Source organism: Cyprinus carpio, chromosome B1 (genome assembly GCF_018340385.1).
Source record: "Cyprinus carpio isolate SPL01 chromosome B1, ASM1834038v1, whole genome shotgun sequence".
NCBI classification, from domain to species: Eukaryota; Metazoa; Chordata; class Actinopteri; order Cypriniformes; family Cyprinidae; genus Cyprinus; species Cyprinus carpio.
The window spans coordinates 7225082-7243619 of record NC_056597.1 but is presented as its reverse complement, the minus strand read 5'-3'; the positions used below and the strand labels follow the sequence as shown (position 1 = coordinate 7243619).

Sequence of the window (18538 nt, the reverse complement as noted above, 5' to 3'; positions counted from 1 at the left end):
ACCCAGGGTTTGGTAAATAGGTCAATTATAAAAATTACCTAGCATCTATCTGTTAACTTTAAAGTAAAAATAAATTATAAAACTAACCCGAGAACAGTAACAATATTTTAAGCCACTACTATATGACTATATTTGGATATGACAAGGCATCGACCAATCATTTTATCACATTGTCCATCCACGGGCCACGCCCACTTGCGTTTAGTCGCTTTACGCCTGCATTCAAGTTCATTTGTATTTCTCTGCAGACTTTGGGAGGGTTCAGTATCGGGGAGGAATGGATGGTGTATTTTTTATTGCCTAGGCCGTCCCAGTCCGCGTCGTATGTTCGTTATATGTGGGGCATTGACTGCATATTGTTTTGTAAACGAGGTACTGTGTAATGGACAGTTCACACAGAAACATTTGTTGAAAGATGAAGCAGCCAACTGTTTTGAATCTGACAGCAGCTGCAGCAAACCGTGAGTTAACAATTTAAATATATAATGCTTTGTCTTGGTTTGTATGGATAGTGTTTTTAAATACTTATTCATTGTGCGTTAGTACAACTAACGTTAGTACTTTTTCCTATCGAATGACGTTAGACAATCATAACAGTGGCCTTTTAATAGAGCAGCCCCTTAAAAATGGATAAAATCGGACAGAGGGTCAGAATGAGGGTTGAAAGTAATATTGAGGGTTTGTTTTGTTAACAAAGACCTCAGGGAATGTAAGTTATTACAATAATAATAAAAAAAAAATCGCGTCATGACAGTTTAAAAGATGCGATTCTCGACAGCCAATCAACATCGCGGAGAGAGAGGGAGCGTTTGACGTGTTCTAAATCCTCTGTATGACGTAACGCACAGTAAGAACTGTAACAACCTTAAATTAATTAGTTAATTATGGAAAAATAACGCGATAAAAATGTTAACACACCTCCCCGCACCTAGACCTGTATGTTACGTCGTATTATATTTCATACAGTTGACTGTTGACTACATGAAACATGCAGGACTACAACTACGTAATCCATAAATGCAGTTATGTGCCCCCAAAATTCAAGATATTAGGCCAAAAAATGTCGCTGTATGAATTTTTCTCATATTTATATGTTAAGCGATATCGCACGAGTGCTGTTTTTGTCCCCAATAGCATGCAAAAGTGATTTCATACAGCAGTTAAGTAAATAAGAAGTTGTGTTATATTTTAAACAAAATATTGTCTATTTTTCAATTTCATGATTTTCTCATGTTTTTTGTGTAATTTCTCAGTTTGATGTGATTAATATGTGATCAATTCGATGAATTAATTGCCACACTGTGTAATTAGATAAAAAAGATATACTCCAGAAATAGTAGAAATACTCCATTTACATTTATGCATTTAGCAGATGCATTTATCCAAAGCCACTAACATTGCATTCATGCTATACATTTATTTTTTTTTTACCTAACATGTGTTCCCTGGGAATCGAATAATATACATCAAATATACATAAATCGAATAATAATACAAAAGCAGGACATCCTATCAGAAGCCAAAATCTCAGAGAATTGGTAGTCTTTGCATCACAGCTTCACTCATCACAGAGTTTGATGAAGCACCTCAGTGGGTGACGGATGGGCTTCTGTGTTCAGTTTCCCGGGGATCGCTGTCTTGGATGGTGATGTTGAGTGGTGTCCCTCCACACCTATCTATGGGAAGGAATCATGGCGTCAGGTGGTGTGATGCTCTCACTCACCCTTGCTCAGCTGAGTCACTCTTACCATAGCGAATACCTGCTTTATATCTCTCACTGACAGTGAAGATCAATAGTGACGCTTTGCTCGGTGGGTGACGGTTGGGGTCCGATTCAGCTTCTCGCGGGAGGCTGACACCTGTTTGGGAGGTGTTGTGCTGATCTTGGTGGAGCTAGAAGGAGGTCAAAACCTCCTGTGCTGAGATGCATAAGAAATAATAACAATTATATATTTGCAAATAAGCTATGATGCAGTGACCAATGGGAGAAAAGAAAGTGGTCCTCCACCTGATACAGCTGGATAAAAGAAGACAAATAATAGGAATGAATAAAGAATAAGAATAATAGAGAAAACTAAAACGATAATGAATAATTTAATTTAGTACTAGTCGTAAATAATACAGGTGCAAGGATTCTGCCCTGGCAGCTTTGTCTGTGTTTTCTTTGTTTAATGTTTATTTGTTTGTCTTGTGTCTGAACACATTGCTTTGTCCTTGTTTGTGTCGGCCATGTGTTCCTTTGGTCCCACCTCCTTTCTTCCCTTGGTCACGCCCTCTTGTTTAACCCTTCTCTTGTTCTTGTTTCATTAATTGTGCTCACCTGGCCCTCATGTACTTTGCTCCCTTTATGTTGTGCTAGTTTTTCCTCTTGTTGCTGGCTGGTTCATCTTGTGTCATAGAGACAGTTACTGATTTGCTGCTCTGTATTCCAGTCATGCCTGTTATTTGCTGTGATTGTGTGTCCTTGCTGTAGTTTTTGCTCTTGATTTCTCTATTTTGTTTTTGATCTTCAGTGATCTTGCTTTTATTTACTTGTAGTATTTTCTTTAGTTCTTCATCAGTGTCATTTCTAGTCTTGTTCTTGTTGTTGCTTGGATTTGATGCTCTAAACTTTAGATTTTTATTTCACTTAATTTAGTTTTACTTTTTCGTTTTATTGTTATTGTTTTCCTTGTTATTGCAACATGTTATTTCTCCTTGTGTTGTGCAGAGTAGTGTTGTTTTGTGGTCTTGAGTGTGTCTTGTTGTGTGTTCTTGTGTTTTTGTGCTGTGTGTTCCCTCCAGTCCTGCTCTATCAGCCTGACACCTGTTTCACACACACTCCGTTTACAGTGTGTATGCAGTCCATGTGTTATGTATGCGGTGCAGAAGCAGCATGGACTCATTTTGCTTTAACACTTGACACGTTTCCATCCGCTCTTGATCTGCGGCTGTTTATCACAAACAACATTTAGCCATTATTTTGATTTCAAATCCAAATGTTTTTACTGAAAATTTTTTTTCACAGTACAGTAATACAATCTTTTATAGACACATTCATGTTTAAACTCAATAAATATAAACAATGTATTATTCAATGCATTTGACTTCTAGATTTGTGTATTAAGTTACTCAAGCAAGTGGCAACATGTTTTAACGCAGCATATAGCTTAATTTTCTTACATAAAAAGTATGCTATCACAAATATTTTAAATGAAAACTGACAGAAAGTTGGCTCTCGTGCCTCTCCTTTGCATTTAAATCTAGATTTCAAGTAATCCCTTGGGTCTCTAAGAACTTAATAGATGCACTTGTAGAGTAAAAACTATGTTGTCTTGTTTATCTAAAAGTGCACTTTTCCTTGTTTTAAACCTAGACAAAAAGCCACGTGTTGACTGTGAAACACAGTAGACTTTATATCTATTTATTGTGAAATTACTACATTTCTGTGTCAATGCATGTTAATTTTTACCATGAACAATGCACTGTCACTTTAATTCAGTGAGTGCAGCACAGCAAAAATAGACTCGGTGTGTAAACAAATGCTGCACTGCTGCAGACGCACTGCTGGACTGCAACTGCATCCAGTGTAAACACTCAAATCCGTTAACATCAGTGTCCTATCAGAAGGCAATATCTCAGAGAATTGGTAGTCTTTGCATCACAGCTTCACTCATCACAGAGTTTGATGAAGCACCTCAGTGGGTGACGGATGGGCCTCTGTGTTCAGTTTCCCGGGGATCGCTGTCTTGGATGGTGATGTTGAGTGGTGTCCCTCCACACCTATCTATGGGAAGGAATCATGGCGTCAGGTGGTGTGATGCTCTCACTCACCCTTGCTCAGCTGAGTCACTCTTACCATAGCGAATACCTGCTTTATATCTCTCACTGACAGTGAAGATCAATAGTGACGCTTTGCTCGGTGGGTGACGGTTGGGGTCTGATTCAGCTTCTCACGGGAGGCTGACACCTGTTTGGGAGGTGTTGTGCTGAATTTGGTGGAGCTAGAAGGAGGTCAAAACCTCCTGTGCTGAGATGCATAAGAAATAATAACAACAACAACAATAATATATTTGCAAATAAGCTGTGATGCAGTGACTACCAATGGGAGAAAAGAAAGTGATCCTCCACCTGATACAGCTGGATACAGAAAAAGAAGACAAGTATTAAGAATGAATAAAGAATAAGAATAATAGAGAAAACTAAAATGATAATGAATAAGTTAAGCTAATAATACTAGTAGTAAATAATACGTGCGTGAGGGCTCTGCCCTGGCAGCTTTGTCTGTGTTGTCTTGTTTAATGTTTCTTTGTTTGTCTTGTGTCTTAACACATTGCCTTGTTTCTGCCATGTGTTCACCATGCCATGGGTCCCACCTCCTTTCTTCCCTTGGTCACGCCCTCTATTTTAACCCTTCTCTTGTTCTTGTTTCATTAATTGTGCTCACCTGGCCCTCATGTACTTTGCTCCCTTTATGTTGTGCTAGTTTTTCCTCTTGTTGTTGGCTGGTTCGTCTTGTGTCATAGAGAAAGTTACTGATTTGCTGCTCTGTATTCCAGTCTTGCCTGTTATTTGCTGTGATTGTGTGTCCTTGCTGTAGTTTTACTCTTGATTTCTCTATTTTGCTTTTTGGTTTTGATCTTCAGTTATTTTGCTTATATTTACTTATTCATCAGTCTCATTTCTAGTCTTGTTCTTGTTGTTGCTTTGATTTGATACTCTGAACTTTAGATTTTTTCCTTCACTTAATTGTTTAGTTTTACTTTTTATTTTTATTGTTAATTTTTTTTCCTTGTTATTGCAAAATGTTATTTCTCCTTGTGTTGTGCAGAGAAGTGTTGTTTTGTGGTCTTGAGTGTGTCTTGTTGTGTGTTCTTGTGTTTTTGTGCTGTGTGTTCCCTCCAGTCCTGCTCTATCAGCCTGACACCTGTTTCACACACACTCCGTTTACAGTGTGTATGCAGTCCATGTGTTACGTATGCGGTGCAGAAGCAGCATGGACTCATTTTGCTTTCACACTTGACACGTTTGCAGTAGAGCTGAAACAACTAATCGATTTAATCGATTAAAATCGATTATTAAAATAGTTGTCAACTAATTTAGTAATCGATTCGTTGCTAAATAATTTTTTATTTGCCGTAAGCGGCTCATTTCGTGCATATTTTAAATCTGCGTTGACCAAAGTGTGGCAGTAATGAGCCACCGGAGGTTTTACTCAGCCAGTACAGCAGGAGAAGCAGCAAATAGCCAATAGCTGGCCTCGTTTTATGTCACGTGCTTCCCGCACAGTGTCTCTGCAGAATTCAGCGTGATGGGTGAGGCAGGCAGCAGTGGAGTAAGCTCGAGAAAGAAAAAGAAAAAAGCGGAAGATAAAACTAATCGAACTAAGTCATCCAAAGTGTGGGAGCACTTTACTTTGAGCCTTCAAAAAAGAAGAGTAACCTGTAAACCGCGGCTGATTTCTGCGACAGGAAACATATCCTCTAAAAAGAGAGCAAGCCTACTGTTAAACCCTGAACATTTGGACATGATGTTGACCTTTTTGCACTGCAATGCAAAGTGTTTTCTCAAATAATGAGTGAATAGTGTTCTGCCTCATTTCCCACAGGTAGTCGAATTCCTGTCAGTTCAGGCATAAGCTGTTTTGTTTAACATTTTATCCCTTTATTACATTTTTGAATTTTGCACTGTTATAAGGACCACTACATATTTAAATCCGATGAAAATCACAGTGTGCCAAGACTTTTATTTGTGTAGATTCTGCAGTACAATGTTGTTTGCAAATGTTTAGTCGTAAAAGCTGATAACATTGCTTTTTAACAATTAACATTTAAAGCTTTGTCGTTTACCAGTTCATAATTCAGTCTTGCAGCCTAATTATGACTGAATGAGAGAGGTTAATGTTTAAATGTATTTGAAATGCACTTTTTTTCTAAGTATTCACTGCACTTTTTTTCACACAGCAGGTTTTTTGTGTGTCCAATTTTTTTTCTGGACAACCTTCTGATGGTTTTTACTTTAAATTTTATTTTAAAATGTGAGTTCCATTCAGGTTTCATGCCATTGGCACTTTGTTCGAAGGATTGTTTACAATTTCACAGCATAAGCTATAAAGCTGTTTCCCAGGTATAAGCTGTGTGTTTACAGGAAAAAAAAATAATAAAATGCAATTTACTGCAATTTTATTGTTTTATTCTTATTCTTCGTGAAAATATGTTCTGATAGATTCCTTAATAAGCTTTGTTCGGGATGTTAAACTACTTTAGGAGCCCTAAGGACTGTCATGGTGAAACCATTACTTGAAACCTCCTTGTGAAATTTGCTAGAGTATGTATGGGTCAGTGTTTTGATTGCAGAAGAGTTTGACAAAGGATAACCAACACATAATAAAACACAACTCCAGGTATGTTTTTGATGAGGATATGACAATGCAAAATGGTTAAAATCTCTAAAAAAAGTCTATGTTGAATGATAAAGACCCTTTGTTAATAATTTACTTGGGGAAAAAATGGTCAAAACTAAAATATAAGTACATAAACCGATTCATCGATTAATCGTAAAAAGAATCGACCGATTAATCGATTAGCAAAATAATCGTTAGTTGCAGCCCTAGTTTGCAGTCCGCTCCTGATCTGCGGCTGTTTATCACAAACAACATTTATCTATTATTTTGATTTCAAATCCTAACGTTGTTACTGAAAATGTTTTTTCACAGTACAGTAATACAATCTTTTATAGACACATTCATGTTTAAACTCAATAAATATAAACAATGCATTATTCAATGCATTTGACTTTTAAATTTGTGTATTTAGTTACTCAAGCAAGGGGCAACATGTTTAAATGCAGCATATAGCTTACTTTTCTTACAAAAAGAGTCGGCTGTCACAAATATTTTAAATGAAAACTGACAGAAAGTTGGCACTCATGCCTCTTCTTTGCATTTAAATCTAGATTTCAAGTAATCCCTCGGGTCTTAAAGAACTTAGTTTTTACTCTAAAAGTGCATGTATTATGTTGTCTTGTTTATCTAAAAGCACACTTTTCCTTGTTTTAAACCTAGACAAAAAGCCACGTGTTGACTGTGAAACACAGTAGACTCTATATCCATTTATTGTGAAATTACTACAGTTTTGTATCAAAGTATGTTAATTTTTACCATGAACAATGCACTGTCACTTTAATTCAGTGAGTGCAGCACAGCAAAAATAGACTCGGTGTGTAAACAAACGCTGCACTGCTGCAGACGCACTGCTGGACTGCAACTGCGTCCAGTATAAACACTCAAATCCGTTAACATCAGTGTCCTATCAGAAGCCAACATCTCAGAGAATTGGTAGTCTTTGCATCACAGCTTCACTCATCACAGAGTTTGATGAAGCACCTCAGTGGGTGACGGATGGGCTTCTGTGTTCAGGTTCCCGGGGATCGCTGTCTTGGATGGTGATGTTGAGTGGTGTCCCTCCACACCTATCTATGGGAAGGAATCATGGCGTCAGGTGGTGTGATGCTCTCACTCACCCTTGCTCAGCTGAGTCACTCTTACCATAGCGAATACCTGCTTTATATCTCTCACTGACAGTGAAGATCAATAGTGACGCTTTGCTCGGTGGGTGACGGTTGGGGTCTGATTCAGCTTCTCACGGGAGGCTGACACCTGTTTGGGAGGTGTTGTGCTGAACTTGGTGGAGCTAGAAGGAGGTCAAAACCTCCTGTGCTGTAATGCATAAGAAATAATAACAATTATATATTTGCAAATAAGCTATGATGCAGTGACTACCAATGGGAGAAAATAAAGTGGTCCTCCACCTGATACAGCTGGATACAGAAAAAGAAGACAAGTATTAAGAATGAATAAAGAATAAGAATAATAGAGAAAACTAAAATGATAATGAATAAGTTAAGCTAATAATACTAGTAGTAAATAATAAATGTGCAAGGGTTCTGCCCTGGCAGCTTTGTCTGTGTTGTCTTGTTTAATGTTTCTTTGTTTGTCTTGTGTCTTAACACATTGCCTTGTTTCTGCCATGTGTTCACCATGCCATGGGTCCCACCTCCTTTCTTCCCTTGGTAACGCCCTCTATTTTAACCCTTCTCTTGTTCTTGTTTCATTAATTGTGCTCACCTGGCCCTCATGTACTTTGCTCCCTTTATGTTGTGCTAGTTTTTTCTCTTGTGTTGGCTGGTTCGTAATGTGTCATAGAGACAGTTACTGATTTGCTGCTCTGTATTCCAGTCTTGCCTGTTGTTTGCTGTGATTGTGTGTCCTTGCTGTAGTTTTTGCTCTTGATTTCTCTATTTTGCTTTTTGGTTTTGATCTTTAGTTATCTTGCTTATATTTACTTCTTCATCAGTCTCATTTCTAGTCTTGTTCTTGTTGTTGCTTTGATTTGATACTCTGAACTTTAGATTTTTCCTTCACTTAATTTAGTTTTTTCCTTGTTATTGCAACATGTTATTTCTCCTTGTGTTGTGCAGAGAAGTATTGTTTTGTAGTCTTGAGTGTGTCTTGTTGTGTGTTCTTGTGTTTTTGTGCTGTGTGTTCCCTCCAGTCCTGCTCTATCAGCCTGACACCTGTTTCACACACACTCCGTTTACAGTGTGTATGCAGTCCATGTGTTATGTATGCGGTGCAGAAGCAGCATGGACTCATTTTGCTTTTGCACTTGACACGTTTGCAGTCCGCTCCCGATCCGCGGCTGTTTTTCTATTATTTTGATTTCAAATCCAAACGTTGTTACTGAAAATGCTTTTTCAGCATCGTGATTCTCTTTTATCACAGTACAGTAATACAATCTTTTATAGACACATTCACGTTTTCAATAGATATAAACAATGTATTTTTCATTGCATTTGACTTCTAGGTTTGTAAATAAGTTACTCAAGCAAGTGGCAACACATTTTAATGGAGCATATAGCTTACTTTTCTTACGTAAAAAGTAGGCTATCACAAATATTTTTAGATTAAAACTGACAAACAGTTGGTTCTCAGATGCTTCGCTGGACCGCGTATGCATATGCAAACACTCTAATCCGTAAACATGGGTCCCTTCCTGCTGACCCTGTCATGTAAATATTAATAATAAATTGCATAATTAAAACTGACAGAAAGTTGGCACTCATGCCTCTCCTTTGCATTTAAATCTAGATTTCAAGTAATCCCTCGGGTCTTAAAGAACTTAGATTTACTCTAAAAGTGCATCTATTATGTTGTCTTGTTTATCTAAAAGTGCACTTTTCCTTGTTTTAAACCTAGACAAAAAGCCAAGTGTTGACTGTGAAACACAGTAGAATTTAATGATATCTATTTATTGTGAAATTACTACATTTCTGTGTCAATCCATGTTAACTTTTACCATGAACAATGCACTGTCACTTTAATTCAGTGAGTGCAGCACAGCAAAAATTGACTCTGTGTGTAATCAAACGCTGCACTGCTGCAGACGCACTGCTGGACTGCAACTGCGTCCAGTGTAAACACTCAAATCCGTTAACATCAGTGTCCTATCAGAAGCCAACATCTCAGAGTATTGGTAGTCTTTGCATCACAGCTTCACTCATCACAGAGTTTGATGAGGCACCTCAGTGGGTGACGATGGGCCTCTGTGTTCAGGTTCCCGGGGATCGCTGTCTTGGATGGTGATGTTGAGTGGTGTCCCTCCACACCTATCTATGGGAAGGAATCATGGCGTCAGGTGGTGTGATGCTCTCACTCACCCTTGCTCAGCTGAGTCACTCTTACCATAGCGAATACCTGCTTTATATCTCTCACTGACAGTGAAGATCAATAGTGACGCTTTGCTCGGTGGGTGACGGTTGGGGTCCGATTCAGCTTCTCGCGGGAGGCTGACACCTGTTTGGGAGGTGTTGTGCTGAACTTGGTGGAGCTGGAAGGAGGTCAAAACCTTCTTTGCTGTAATGCATAAGAAATAATAACAGTTATATATTTGCAAATAAGCTATGATGCAGTGACTACCAATGGGAGAAAAGAAAGTGGTCCTCCACCTGATACAGCTGGATACAGAAAAAGAAGACAAATAATAAGAATGAATAAAGAATAAGAATAATAGAGAAAACTAAAATAATGAATAATTTAATTTAGTACTAGTTGTAAATAATAAATGTGCAAGGGTTCTGCCCTGGCAGCTTTGTCTGTGTTGTCTTGTTTAATGTTTCTTTGTTTGTCTTGTGTCTTAACAAATTGCCTTGTGTCTGCCATGTGTTCCTTTGGTCCAACCTCCTTTCTTCCATTGGTCACGCCCTCTTGTTTAACCCTTCTCTTGTTCTTGTTTCATTAATTGTGCTCACCTGGCCCTCATGTACTTTGCTCCCTTTATGTTGTGCTAGTTTTTCCTCTTGTTGCTGGCTGGTTCGTCTTGTGCCATAGAGACAGTTAGTGATTTGCTGCTCTGTATTCCAGTCATGCCTGTTATTTGCTATGATTGTGTGTCCTTGCTGTAGTTTTAACTCTTAATTTCTCTCTTTTGTTTTTTGGTTTTGATCTTCAGTTATCTTGCTTATATTTACTTGTAGTATTTTCTTTAGTTCTTCATCATTGTCATTTCTAGACTTGTGTTCTTGTTGTTGCTTGGATTTGATACTCTAAACTTTAGATTTTCCTTCACTTAGTTGTTTACTTTTTCTTTTTATTGTTATTTTTTTCCTTGTTATTGCAAAATGTTATTTCTCCTTGTGTTGTGCAGAGAAGTGTTGTTTTGTGGTCTTGAGCGTGTCTTGTTGTGTGTTCTTGTGCTGTGTGTTCCCTCCAGTCCTGCTCTATCAGCCTGACACCTGTTTCACACACACTCCGTTTACAGTGTGTATGCAGTCCATGTGTTATGTATGCGGTGCAGAAGCAGCATGGACTCATTTTGCTTTTGCACTTGACACGTTTGCAGTCCGCTCCTGATCTGTGGCTGTTTTTCTATTATTTTGATTTCAAATCCAAACGATGTTACTGAAAATGCTTTTCAGCATCGTGATCCTCTTTTATCACAGTACAGTAATACAATCTTTTATAGACACATTCATGTTTAAACTCAATAGATATAAACAATGTATTATTCATTGCATTTGACTTCTAGGTTTGTAAATAAGTTACTCAAGCAAGTGGCAACACATTTTAATGCAGCATATAGCTTACTTTTGTTACGTAAAAAGTAGGCTATCACAAATATTTTTAGATTAAAACTGACAAACAGTTGGTTCTCAAATGCTTCGCCGGACCGCGTATGCATATGCAAACACTCTAATCCGTAAACATGGGTCCCTTCCTGCTGACCCTGAAATGTAAATATTAAGAATAAATTGCATAATATGTATATGTATAATAAATAAAATAAATGTTCAGCAACGATAAACTCTTTTGCTAAATGCATTGCAACAAGATAGTTTAGTTGAAACCAAAGTGTATTAATAGACAGCTGGATATATGCAGGTATCGGATTTTGTACACTGGAAGGCACATCGGCTAAGAAAATGCAAAACAGCAGGTGTGGGCAATGATGGGATGAACAGGGACGTAAATAAGCTGATAAACTGAGGCAGGTAAACCAAACTGAGTGTGAAGTGTTCAGATAAACAGTCTAGTGCAGTAGTGAGCAGGACAGAAATCGCTTGAGACTTGAGGTGAGTATAGGAGATCGTTGGAGACTTGAAGGAGAGTATAGGAGATTACTGGAGACTTGAAGGTGAGTATAGGAGATCACTGGAGACTCAGGTGAGTATAGGAGATCACTGGAGACTTGAAGGTGAGTATAGACGATCGTTGGAGATTCAGAGGCAATTATAAGATCGTTTGTGACTCAGAAGTGAGTATAAGATCGTTGGTGAGTATAGGAGATCGTAGGAGACTAGAAGGAGAGTATAGGAGACTACTGGAGATTTGAAAGTGAGTATAGGAGATCGTTGGAGACTCAGAGCTGAGTATAGGAGATCACTGGAGATTTGAATGTGAGTATAGGAGATTGCTGGAGATTCAGAAGTGAGATAGGAGATCACTGGAGACTTGAAGGTGAGTATAAAAGATCGCTGGAGACTCAGAGGTGAGTATAGGAGATTGCTGGAGACTTGAAGGAGAGTATAGGAGATCGCTGGAGACTCAGGTGAGTATATGAGATCACTGGATACTTAGAGGTGAGTATAGGAGATCACTGGAGACTCAGAGGTGAGTATAGGAGATCGCTGGAGACTCAGAGGTGAGTATATGAGATCACTGGATACTTAGAGGTGAGTATAGGAGATCACTGGAGACTCAGAGGTGAGTATAGGAGATCACTGGAGACTTGAAGGTGAGAATAGAAGATTGCTGTAGCCTCAGGGGAGTATAGGAGATCGCTGGAGACTCAGAAGTGAGATAGGAGATTACTGGAGACTTGAAGGAGAGTATAGGAGATCTTTGGAGACTCAGGTGAGTATATGAGATCACTGGATATTCAGGGGTGAGTATAGGAGATCACTGGAGACTCAGAGGTGAGATAGGAGATAGCTGGAGACTTGAAGGAGAGTATAGGAGATCTCTGGAGACTCATATGTGAGATAGGAGATCGCTGGAGACTCATGTGAGTATAAGAGATCGCTGGAGACTCAGAGGTGAGTATAGGAGATCACTGGAGACTCAGAGGTGAGATAGGAGATAGCTGGAGACTTAAAGGAGAGTATAGGAGATCGCTGGAGACTCATATGTGAGTTAAGAGATCGCTGGAGACTCAAGTGAGTATATAAGATCGCTGGAGACTCAGAGGTGAGTATAGGAGATCGCTGGGGGATGAGAGGTGAGGTGGGGAGAGGGGAGGAGAGGAGGGGAGGGGAGGAGACTCAGAGGTGAGATAGGAGATCGCTGGAGACTCAAGTGAGTATATAAGATTGCTGGAGACTCAGAGGTGAGTATAAGAGATCACTGGAGACTCAGAGGTGAGATAGGAGATAGCTGGAGACTTGAAGGAGAGTATAGGAGATCGCTGGAGACTCATATGTGAGATAGGAGATCGCTGGAGACTCAAGTGAGTATAGGAGATCGCTGGAGACTCAGAGGTGAGTATAGGAGATCGCTGGAGACTCAGAGGTGAGATAGGAGATAGCTGGAGACTTAAAGGAGAGTATAGGAGATCGCTGGAGACTCATATGTGAGATAAGAGATCGCTGGAGACTCATATGTGAGATAAGAGATCGCTGGAGACTCAGAGGTGAGTATAGGAGATCGCTGGAGACTCAGAGGTGAGTATAGGAGATCGCTGGAGACTCAGGTGAGTATATGAGATCACTGGATACTCATATGTGAGTATAGGAGATCGCTGGAGACTCAGAGGTGAGTATAGGAGATCGCTGGAGACTCAGAGGTGAGTATAGGAGATCGCTGGAGACTCGGTGGTGAGTAGAGGAGATCGCTGGAGACTAAGTAGTGAGTATAGGAGAACGTTGGAGACTCAGTAGTGAGTATAGGAGATCGTTGGAGACTCAGTGGTGAGTATAGGAGATCGCTGGAGACTCAGAGGTGAGTATAGGAGATCGCTGGAGACTCAGAGGTGAGTATAGGAGATTGTTGGAGACTTGGAATAGAACAGGTAAGACTTTGATGAATGTAAAATCGCTTGAGGATCATTTACAGTGAGACAGGAGCAATAGAAAAACAACTGACAGGATTAATATGAACTTCTTTAGTTATATGAACACAATTACACTGTTTTAACATCATCTAGGAAACAAGTTTAATGTAACTAACTGTAGAGCTTCAATTATCTGCTACCAAGAGGCCACACAGTGCACACTATTCAGCAGATTTAGCAGATATCAGCATAAGTGATATAATGGCACATCACTCACATCAATGTACGTTAAAACTCCTCTTTACAGAAATGCTTCAGTACAAAAATAAAACAATGCTGACAATTATAAAAAAAAAAAACCCTATCCATCAGTTTGTGAAAGAAAAAAAAACGAACAAAAAAAAAAACACGTATTGAGTATACATTCATTTACAATGAAAGCCTGTGTGGGGCAAAACATTGTATTGCAATAAACGTTAAAATTCACAGAGTTTCGAAAGTATATCGATAAAACGTATACATTATATGTGTTGACATAAAACTTTATGATAAAATGGTTACTAACCGTATGAGCAATGTTGTATTCATTTTTTACTGCTGTGAGGATGTAAATCCGCTTATTTTAGCATGGCACGCATGGATACTAGAAACGGACTGTTCGTTTACATAGAGAAAACTCAGTAACTCTTTATTTTACAGTGTCCTTTTTACATGTTACGTGCACTCACTATAGTATTATAACAGTAAATAAGGTATAACTACTTGCAACTAACTATCAAAGCCCTAATCTTATAGTAAGTATTCATTGTTAATATTACTCAGTATTTAAATGCACACTGTTACACTTGTAAGAAGGACACTGTAAAATAAAGTGTAACCAAAAAATCCACTACAGGAATTACAAACATAGATACACATTACATTATCAGAAGTTCATCCTATAGCAGTACTACACATAAAGGACAATTTACAGTAAATAACATATTTTAAAATATATTTTATAAAATATGTTTTTTAAAATTTTATGTAATCATGTACTCCTTATTTGTCTTTTGTAAATTAATTTCTGTAAACACATTCTTATGGAATTAATGTTTTTTTTTATTTGTCTGCTCACTTAACAGGGACCTGAACAGTTTCTCCATGATTCTCCAGGATCAATACTTACTGTTTATTTGGAAGACAAACAGCAGGTAAAATAAGGGTTAGCTCACCCTAAAATGATAACTGTTTTAACACTAGGTGTAAAGATACTCTGAAAATGAACGCTGGACAGCTCCTTCATTGTTGAGAACAGACAGGCCACTGAGAGCATGCTGCTGGAGGAACAGTATCCTTCACTTTTTATGCGTCACACTGATTAATTCTTATTTTGCTGATGTTTGGTTTTCACGTCCCATAATGATAAATAATTATATTATAATTTTATTTATATATATATATATATATATATATATATATATATATATATAGGCAACCAAGGGGTTGTCTTGTATATAGGGGTATTTTTAAAATCTAAATTTTTAAAAATGTATATTTTCTTTAGACCTTAAAAAAATATATTGCCACCTCTTCATTTGCTCATAATTTCACAATACCACTGAAAAGACAACCTGAACTAATTTTGCATGTTATGACATTTATATGATGTCAAAATATATATATATATATATATATATATATATATATATATATATATATATATATATATATATATATTATATATATAAATAGTCAGATATAGTTATTAGACTAGATATAGTTGCTCCATTTAAGTTTATCCATGCTAAACCTAAAGCTGAACCTTGGCTGAATGATACTACTCGTGCTGTAAGACAAGAGTGTAGCAGGGCTGAACACATTTGGAAAAAAGCTTTTTTGACATTTTAAAGGAAAGTTTGCACAAATATCAAAAGACTGTTGCAACTGAGAAGTCTAAGTACTTCTCAGATATTATTTCTAACAATTCACACAAGCCTTGTGTTCTTTTCAGTACTGTTAATGAAGTTAATGAATGCTTTGAATACTCCTCAGTCAGCTTGTTTGGAGTTCTCTTTTGAGATGTGTGAATTTTTTTTAATATTTTTTGTTGACAAGATAGCTGTTGTTGGAGCACATATTTCACATTCTTCTGTTGATTCATCTATTACCGTTATGTGCTCTGCTGTTTTTAACCAGTTTGAGCCTGTGTCTCTTTTTTTTGAGAGACATCTTAGCTAAAATGAAACCATCTGCCTGTTGCATAGATATTATGCCTTCTCAATTTTTAAAGAATGTTTTTGAAACCCTTTGTCCTAAAATTCAGGAAATCATAAATAGTCTTGCCTCAGGAGTTATCTACCTGTCACAAAGCTTCAGTTCCTTTCCAAAATGTTAGAGAAGGTTGTTTTTACACAATTGCAATCATTTTTAAGTCAACATGGTTTGCAGGAAGTATTTCAGTCTGGTTTTAAATCACTCCACAGTACAGAAACGGCCCTGTTGAAAGTTTATAATGACCTGTTACTAGCTACTGACTCAGGTGATTATGCTGTCCTCATGCTCCTGGATCTTACTGCTGCATTTGACACTGTAGACCATAACATCCTGATTTCTCGGTTGGAGCATTGCGTTGGAGTTAGGGGAACTGCGTTGGAGTAGTTTAGATCATATTTATCTGACAGAAGTTTTTCAGTCCGTCTTGGGGATTTTATGTCATCCACTGCATCTCTCTCCTGTGGTGTCCCTCAGGGTTATATTCTTGGTCCCATTTTATTTTCATTATCTACTTCCGTTAGGGTTGGCATCTCGTTTCATTGTTATGCAGACGATTCACAACTTTATATCCCTTTGAAACGGAAAGATGCAAACTCTATAGCACCATTGTTGGACTGTCTTGAGGAGGTTAGGGTCTGGATGGCTTCAAATTTTTTAAAGTTCAATGAAGAAAAAACAGAAGTCATGATATTTATACCTGACAACACCTGTGACCCCCTTGACTTAGATTTGAGTGTTATAAAATCATATGTGAAGCCAAATGTGAAAATCTGGGTGTTATATTGGACAGTGATTTTAAATTTGATAATCAAATTCATTCTGTAATTAAATCTAGTTTTTTTTTCCAGTTGAGGCAATTACCAAAAGTCAAGTCTTTTTTGTTTACTGATTTTGAAAGGGTCATACATGGTTTTATGTCAATCCGCCTTGACTATTGTAATAGCCTCTATGTAGGTATTAATCAGGCCTCTCTTAAACGTTTACAGGTGGTACAAAAAGTGTTATACTTTATGCTTGTACAGCACTTTGGAAAACAATGGTTGTTTTAAAAAAGTGGGGGGGGGGGGGGTGTTTATGAAAAAAGTCTGAATTTATTTTATAAAAATAAAGTAAAAACAGCAATATTGTGAAATATTATTACAATTTAAACTGTTTTCTATTTTAATATTTTAAAATATATTTTATTTATTCTATTTTAAAATGTCTGCGATGGCAAAGAAAAATCATTTTATTTTTTGCATCCATCACTCCAGTCTTCAGTGTCACGTGATCCTTCAAAAATGATTCTAGTATTCCAATTTCCTGCTGCAAAAAAAAAATAAAAATCTTATTACCAATGTTAAAATTAGTTATTCTGCTTAACATTTTTTTGGAAACTATATATATATATTTTTTCAGAATTTGTAGAATATAAAGTTTAAAACAATAGCATTTATTTCAAATAAAAATCTTTTGTACAATTATAAATGTCTTTACTATAAATTTATTGTGTCCCTGCTGAATGAAAGTATCAATTTCTTAAAAAAAAAAAATCTTCCTGGCCCCATATTATAGAGCAATGCAGCAGACTGTTTAAATGTAAGACATGTTACCTCATTATAAGTAAAATGTATTCTTAATATTTTTTGAACATTGTATTAAAATAAAATGAGCTTAAAGAGTTTCTTTCCGAAATAATCCCTTTATCGTTTTTTTTCCCTTGTGTCTGAACTTAAGTCTGAAACAGACACACCTGCCGAAGTGTCCTCCTCTGTGACTTCAGTCTCCATGTTGGTCTCCTTGATCCAGCCCCATGTCTCAGCCCTGACCAATGCTGTGCGCATCAAGCAACTTTCTGATGATGGAGATGATGACATCACCGATGACTCGAAAATCCAGCCGAAGTGCGAACACCAAGAAGAACTCAGTCCAGTGCCACCCCGGTCTAAATCAGGAAGCACAGCTGAAGATAGACCCACTGATCCAAATGGAAACACTGGCTACAAAATAATCACTTTAAAGTAGACAACAGAAAATCAAAGAAATAAGAAGAAGAAATGTGAAGAAATAATAAGACTGAATGATGAACTTGATGACAAACAGAAAATCGAGTGTTTAACCCCTGAAAGCATAAAAACCATAAATTAATTTCTGTAGAAAGAGTACAGAAAAATATCAAAGTGCATTTAACAGGTAAAAGCAAAATATAAAAAAGTGTGTATGTGTGTTTAACTTAGTTTTGTACTAAAACGCCTCTGAACAAGTAAATAAAGCTTGCAAATGGATAGATTTAAAATACTGTGTGTGGCTGGTTTTTGTCTGCTTCAGCACAACAGCGGCCTGTTTTTCTGTTCAATATAGGTCATGGAAATTCAGCTTTTTAGTCAGTGAAAGTCAGGGAATTTGACATTTGGCTTAGAGTGGGACCACCTTCTCTAAATCAGGCAGCCCAGGCAAACACAGCCTGTCTGAGGAGGAGAGCATGGAAAGAGCTGGTATCTCTATCAAGTATGTTAATAGTAAATGTTATTCAAGTTAAGTACTTTATAATTTGGTGTAAAATATCTTGCTCTATGAATTAAGTTATGTCCATACAAACAATGTTTAAGGTATCTATCTTTGTATTGTCAGAAATGTCACAGAACATAATATTTTTTGAATGATATTTTTGAAATGTGTTTTTAAAATGTATTAAGATGATGGATTTTGATGATGGACATTTTTGGTGTTAGTTTTTAGTGTTAGTAGGTGAGTGTTTTTGTTTTGCGATTTTGTTTTGA

General features: G+C 37.3%; 1 long non-coding RNA gene across 1 annotated transcript; it reads left to right on the top strand.

The window, feature by feature from the left end:
- The first annotated feature begins 191 nt into the window (after nucleotides 1–191).
- On the top strand, nucleotides 192–18341 carry LOC109094900. Its single transcript, XR_002018648.2, has 3 exons — nucleotides 192–461; nucleotides 14648–14716; nucleotides 17496–18341. It is a non-coding gene; the product is annotated as an uncharacterized LOC109094900 (long non-coding RNA).
- Nucleotides 18342–18538: the final 197 nt, after the last annotated feature.